Source organism: Micromys minutus (assembly GCF_963924665.1).
Source record: "Micromys minutus genome assembly, chromosome: 5".
Classification (NCBI taxonomy): Eukaryota; Metazoa; Chordata; class Mammalia; order Rodentia; family Muridae; genus Micromys; species Micromys minutus.
Window position 1 is genome coordinate 76676289 of NC_137974.1, and position 7138 is coordinate 76683426.

At 44.3% G+C, this 7138-nt stretch overlaps 1 pseudogene across 1 annotated transcript; it reads right to left on the bottom strand.

Moving 5' to 3' along the window:
* Positions 1-1509: 1509 nt before the first annotated feature.
* Positions 1510-2065, bottom strand: LOC308420788 (chromobox protein homolog 1-like; annotated as a pseudogene). The gene has a single exon. The product of its transcript is annotated as a chromobox protein homolog 1-like (transcript).
* Between the last annotated feature and the right edge of the window lie 5073 nt (positions 2066-7138).

A 7138-nucleotide genomic window follows, 5' to 3' on the forward strand; every position in this document is an offset into this window, starting at 1 on the left:
TGAGCTGAATAATTATATATATACATATATGTCTATATAGACATATATAAATAAATAAATAGACATTATACATATATATATATACATATATATTAAAAACTCATTTATGTGCTAAGAAAGTAACTTCATTTCTTTGCCAGAAATAAAAAAATATATATATATTTTTAGAAATCTATAATTTTATTAAGACAAAAACTGACAGTATGGTATGAAGTTTACACTTAAACAAAAAATTTCACATACATCTTAACACATGCTGAAAAAGATTTTACAATGTAATTCTATCTGCAGGTATAGACAATACTAAAAATTGATGGATCTCATGATTCAAGACAGTATTTTAGACATCAGTTAATCTTCAGATTTTGTATTCTCAAGTGAACCACTACCCCAATATGAAAGTTAATCTCCTGAGACCAGGGCTTGTGAAGTCAGTCAATCCTTGAACTGACTCAATGGAATTTGTGCTGTCAGTAACTGAACCTGCCACAAGCAGTTTCAGGATTCAAAGCTGAAAAAAAAAAAAAAGGAAAAAAGAAAAAGAAAAACGAGAGGGGCTCCAAGAGTTTCCACCCTAAGAGCAAAGGCTCTCCTCTTCCATCTCCCATAGGCCCTCCTGCAATACTTGAGCCAATGGCTTAGATGGACAAACTGATATTTATAACTTTGTAATTGGAAAAAGCTTTTTTTTCTCCAATTTCAAGAATTAGCACCTCTAGGCAGTGTGGCCTGCCTCTAAATATCTCCATAAACTTTCCCTCTCCAGTCAGTTTGCATCAGCAAATGGCAGCTTTGGTAACTCAGAACTGGCTTTGTCCTTTGTGGGCCACTTTGAGCTCAGGTTGGGAGCACCTTGGCTGTAGGTTTTAGGATTAACAGACTTTTTTTTTTTTTTTTAAACAGTCTTTCATAGTCCTTATTTATGGTGCCAATGACAATTTTTTGAAAAGGCAAAATATTCTGGACATAGAACCAATTTATTAGTTAGCTGTTCTACTGTTTCACCATTTCCCCAATCAGGCCCCAAATTTTAACCAAAATGATTCTACCCATCTCCCTTCCTCCCTGTCCCAATCCCTCCCTCCCCTAATTAATATACCAGTAATAGCCAAAAAAACTACACACATGCTAGGCTGAAAAATGCAGTTAACACTATTGGGAAGAAGGCTGTGGGTTGTGGAGATGCTCTTTGAAGATCGACAGTATCTTTGCTTTCCCACACCCCAATTCTGCAGGATTTGTCCTTCATGGAAGGTCAGTTGCTTCCTTAGTAAAACACAGAACGGGTTGCCTTAAAACACTTACCCTTTCCCCTCCACTGGGATGGGTGTGCAAACTATACAGCGTGAACAATTTAAAGCACTTGGGCTGCTGCAGGACACAGAAACTATGCTGGCTCTTCAAAGGACATCTTCTCAAGCCACCTCTATGGTGTCAAAACAAGTACAACTCCTTCCCTCCCCCTTGAAACCCACAGTCAGAGGTGACAGGGGCTGGTACTCAACAGGGCTAATTCTTGTAGTCTTTTTTGTCATCATCCTCTGAGGGGTAGGAATGCCATGTTAGCTTTTCCTCATAGAAGGATATGACAACCTGTGGGCACTTGACATTGGCTTCCTTGGCAGGGACCAGGTCAGCCTCATCAGAGTTTTTCCATTTCATCAGGAACATGAGCTCTTCACTGGAGTCAGTAGCTTCAATAATCCGCTCTGGCTCCAAACCCCGGGGCAAAGCCTCGTGGCTTTTCTGACTCTTCTTTCTTCTTCTTTGGTTTGCTTTCCTCTCCTTTATCTTCAGAATCAGAATCAGATTTGCGTTTTCCTCCCTCTGATTTATCTGTCTCGTGAGCTGTTTTCTGTGACTGTAGAAACTCAGCAATAAGGTCAGGGCAATCCAGATTCTCTTCTGGCTCCCAAGTGTTGTCCTCATCTGAGAAACCCTTCCACTTTAGAAGATATTCCACCTTGCCCTTGACAACTCGCCGATCAAGAACTTTTTCCACCACATATTCCTCTTCCTCTTCTAGTACCTCCTCCACTTTCTTCTTGTTTTGTTTTTTCCCCATAGTGCCCGCCAGCTTTCTGGTGTTAAGGGTGACACTGCTCATAGCAGCGCCCGAGAGTCAGAGAAGAATCGGGGCCGCACTGCTCTTGCTTTGCGTCGGGCGGTCCGAGGAAGTAGCGCCCAGAGGAGCAAAAAGCCGAGTGGCCTTTAGTCCGTCGTCCGGCTGAAGCGGCGTATCGCAGGCCCCGCCAACAGCCCTCCCCCGAAAAAAAAATTTTTAATTTTTTTACTATGATTTTATTTGTTCAATCATTGATACACGAGTGTTGTGTTGTATATAAACCCGCTGGCCAGAAGAGGGCAGTAGATCCCTTTGTAGATCACCGTGAGACACCATGTGGTGGCTGAGAATTGAGCTCAGTACCTCTGGGAGAGCAGCAGAGCTTTTAACCACTGAGCCATCTCATCAGCCACAAGGGAAAAAAATTTAAAGTTCATTGTGGTGAGTTCTAAATCCCAGCACTTGGGAGGCAGAGACAGACAGATCTCTGAGTTCAAGGCCAGCCTCGTCTACAGAGTGATTTCCAGGACAACCAGGACCACAGAGAAACAATAAACAAATAAACAAGCAAGCAAGCAAGCAAGCAAGCAAATTGACTAGCAGAATGCTATCGGAACTTTCTGATAATATTAAACCTTAAAAGAAACTTTATCAAATATTATCTCTTCTTCACATGATTTTTACTTTATTAAAAATTTCATTGTGTACACTTGAAAGCATACACAAGAGCTGGAAAACATATCTAGTAAATTCAGACTTATTGCCTAAGTGTGAACCTGGCCAATCCCAGTTCCTCCTGGGCTTAATTGTCATGGAGTCACCAAAAGCAATTCCCAGACACCTTGGCACCCACACTGTTTTGCTGTTGTTTGCCTCTGGCTTGTTTGCTTGCTAGGCAGGAGCTAAACCTCCTGAGCCACATGTCCACTGCCCCAGTGAAGTTTGGGAAATCTACACTCTGTGGATGGAAACTGGACAGAGAGGGAAAGAAGGTCTTGCCTGCCAGACAGGAGTGAGAGACTAGCAGAGCATGTGTCCCACCTCTGCTGTTTGCTTAAGGTCCAGGGGCCTGAGGAACATCAGAGGTGAGGCCCTGGGTGTCAGAACTGTTGATAAGCCTTCTCACTTCACTGTTACTTGCTCTGCTAGTAACAGTGAAGTGGTCTCTGCTAGTAACCTTTGTGGTCCAGGCTGAGCCATTCAGTCCCCATCAAAGGAGGAGTTTGGCAGGTCACCCCCAGACAGAGCTGCTGCATGTCTGCCACCAAGGAGACCCAGCAGGCAGGGCTTGCCTGCAAGTGGCTGATTGGGAGAGGGGGAGAGGATTCTCTCTAGTTATCAGCTGTAACAGATAAGGCTGGAGCCACTGATCCTGCCTCCTGGGGGGCATTCTAGCTCACACAGTGTGTGGGAACCTGGGCCTCCCTGGCCCAGGACAGGACTGCATGCTGTCTGTCCCCTGTCCTCTGGACATCCAAGCTGTCACTGAGGAAATGACCTGACACTGATAGGTGTGGAGGATTCTCTGGGCATAGCTGAGAGCCTCTCAGAGGTCAGAGGGGAGGCAAATGTGTCTTATCCAAACTCCTGGGTGATTGGCTGAGACACTTTCCACCAGTCTTTTCTTTTCTCTCCTGGGTACATCTTGGGAGTGAAGCCACACTGTGTGTGTGCTCTGGGCCCTGGTAGTACAGGCATTAAAACAACAAGGGGCTAATGAGACCTCATGAAACTAAATAGCTTCTCAGCCACAGGAGAAATGAGCCAGTTTAAACCAGATTAGGTTATATTAAAGGTAGATTGATCGGGAACCTGCTTTCTTGGGGTGAATTTACTAACCCCAAGGATTGAGGTCAGAGGAGGCCAGGGGAGTCACCCTGGGGTGGGGAAGAGGAGAAAGAAACAAAGTGCTCACTCACAGGCAGAGAAGAGAGCAAGAGACCAAAGTGTCTGGATTATATAGGGAAGAGCCTCTAAAGGAAGGGCAGCCCAGCCCCTGAGCTGAAAAGATTAAGTTATGGACAGAGTATGCCAGGTAGGAACTGAGGGATGCTGGGAGAACCTGGAGGCCAGGTCTGCTTTGATATGTAAAATATGCACCTCAATTCCCAGTCCTGGTCTGGGAATCAAACAGCCTCTCATAGCAAAGAACATCACCAGTACACTCATTGGTTTCCTTAGCAGGACAACAGAGTATGCTTTGTGTGTGTGTGTGTGTGTGTGTGTGTGTTACGATGTGTATGTGACCATGTGTGTGTCTAATGTAGTGGTCAGAGGACCACTCTGGGGAGTTAGTTCTCTCCTTCCACTGTGCAGGTTTTAGGCGTTGCCCTCCTGTTGTCAGGCTTACTGGAAGGTACCTCTACTGACCGAGCCATCTCTTTGTCCCATTGCTTTCTATTACAAACATTGAGTCTTGTGAATTCAACAAAACATAGAGATTCTAAGTATAACTTCGCCTATTCTGTGAACATCGCTTCTTTTATCTTGACAGCTTTATAATGTGCATGCGCTCATAGATATTAAAGTAATCTTGATAATACATGTTTTTTTTAAATCAACAGAAGAAAAAAAATGAATTTACTAACAAGCACTTATTTAGGAACTATTAGGGGACACAGGGATGAGGACACAAAGTCAGGAATGCCCCTCTGATCTCAGACAGCAAAGCTATAGTTGCACCGCTGACTTCTGCTTGCTTGCCCCTTCCTCTTTTTCCGGAAAAGAACATAGATGGTGAATTTCTAAAGATAAAGCTGTTTTCATGAGAAACGTACAATCTCAGTTCTGGTAAAATTTGTTCAGCTCCACCAAAAAAAAAAAAAAAAAAAAAAAAAAAAAGTCTCTTTGGGGTGGGCATTAAAAGACCATTCTAGCCCTGTAGGCAAGGTTGTAACAGCACTGCTGGCCCTGTGTAAGCCAGGGCATGTCTGTCACTGTGGGGCCTCCCTAGCAGGAGCCAGAGGCTTCAGCAATGCCAGAGATAGAATTTGTCCCTTTATCTCTGAATGTTATCAACTTTCTCCCTGGGGGAGAGGGAGCTCAGGTAACAAACTCATAGCATTAGTCTAACAGAATTGTTATCTGTTACATTGTTGCATTAGATTAGTTGTTAATGCTGAACAGCACCTCTATCTTTCCAAGAGCAAAAACAGTCCTAGCCAGTGTCAACACTTACAAGAGGGAGCAAAATGTGTAAACAAACAAACACCCCCCCCAAAAAAAACTGGTTCTATATATAGGTTGGTTCTTGAATTATTTTTATCATTCATCTTTTAAATTTGTTGGGTCTTCTTGTTTGTTTGTTAGTTAGTTTGTTTTACAATCCACCTTTATTTGAAAGACCAGATGGGTTGCCCTAGGACCTGGCTGCCATCCCTGAAGCCATGCAACCCTCAGACCAGCAATCTGTCCTGACAGTGCCCTGACCCTTCTTGCAGTGACTGAAAGTATAGACAGCAGGGAGCCCTGAAGGAGTGTATGCCATTGCTGATTCATTAAAAAGAAAGAAAGAAAAATAAAGACAGCAACCCTCCATGTTCCTGGTGATAGGTAGGCTTGAGGGGGCTGTGAGGCCCCACAACAGCATTGTACAGTCAATCCATCCATTCCAAGAGACAGAGGGTGGCACATGGACGCCACACCTTGGCTTTGTAAAAGTTGCACGATAGAAGAGACTCTAGGAGTCAGGCCACTGAACCATCATCAGTGATGGTTTGTATATATATATATATATATATATATATACAAATGGTACTATTTGGAGGTGTGGTCTTGTTGGAGTGGGTGTGACCTGTTGGAGTGGGTGTGGTCTTTAAGACCCTCCTAGATCCCTGAAAGCCAGTCTTCTGTTTGCCTTTCAGATAGGATGTAGAATTCTCAGCTTCTCCTCAGCATGCCTGCTTGAACATGGCCACACTCAGCAGTATTCAACCCGCCTTGAAGAAAATGGACTGAACCTCTGAGCCTGTAATCCAACTCTAATTAAATATTGTCCTTATAAGAGCTGCCTTGGCCACGGTGTCTGTTCACAGCAGTAAAACCCTGAGACGCCGTTTGTATTTCATCTTCCTGTCAGGCTTGGGAGTCTCAGAGGAACACGAGAGTCTCTTTTCCATGCTCACCTTGGTGCCAGCAAACTCACAACAGTGGTGGAAGGGAGAAAATGTCAGTGGCTGCCACCTGGCAAGGGAACACATAGTCATCTTCCACCATCTGGTGTGCATGGCGGCTGAGCCCCAAGTCAGGCTTATGCAGGAACTTGGCCACCGTCTCAGCCCCAGACTGACACTCTACTTGACAGTCTCTCTTTAAGCCCTGCACATCCTTGACAGAGTCAGACCATGGCTGCTGTCTTAGGGTTTTACTGCTGCAACGAAACACTATGACCAATAAGCAAGTGGAGGAGGAAAGGGTTTATTCACCTTATGTTTTCCCATTGCTCTTCATCATTAAAGGAAGTCAGGACAGGAACTCAATCAGGGCAGGAACCTGGAGGCAGGAGCTGATGTACAACCCATGGAAGGATGCTGCTTACTGGCTTGCTCTCCAAGGCTCGCTCAGAACCCAAGATCATCAGCCCGGGGATGGTACCCAATGGATTTATTTATTTATTTATTTATTTATTTGTCTGTTTGTTTGTTTATTTGTTTATTTTGAAACTGTGTCTCACTATGCAATCCTGGCTGACCTGGGACTCATTATGTGAACCTTGCAGGGATTCTCACCTGTCTGCTTACGGCCCCATTTCCTGCCATGTGATAATGGACTAAACCTCTGAAACTGTAAGCAGGCCCCCAATTAAATACTTTTTCTTCTAAGAGTTGCCTTGGTCTCAGTCTCTTCACTGCAACAGAAAGTGACTTACACAGTTCTCCCACAAGCTTTGTGACACCACTGCATTTGCATATCTCTTAGGCAGGCCACCAATGCAGAGCAAAGGGTTTGTGGCTGGGCTGGAGTTTATATTTCTCTTTTGGTAGCATGCAAAGTACCTTTCTGTACCAAAGATGCTAGCGTGTAGGGGAGAAGGCTCTATGTAGGCACCAGCTTGATATCTCCATGTTCAATGAG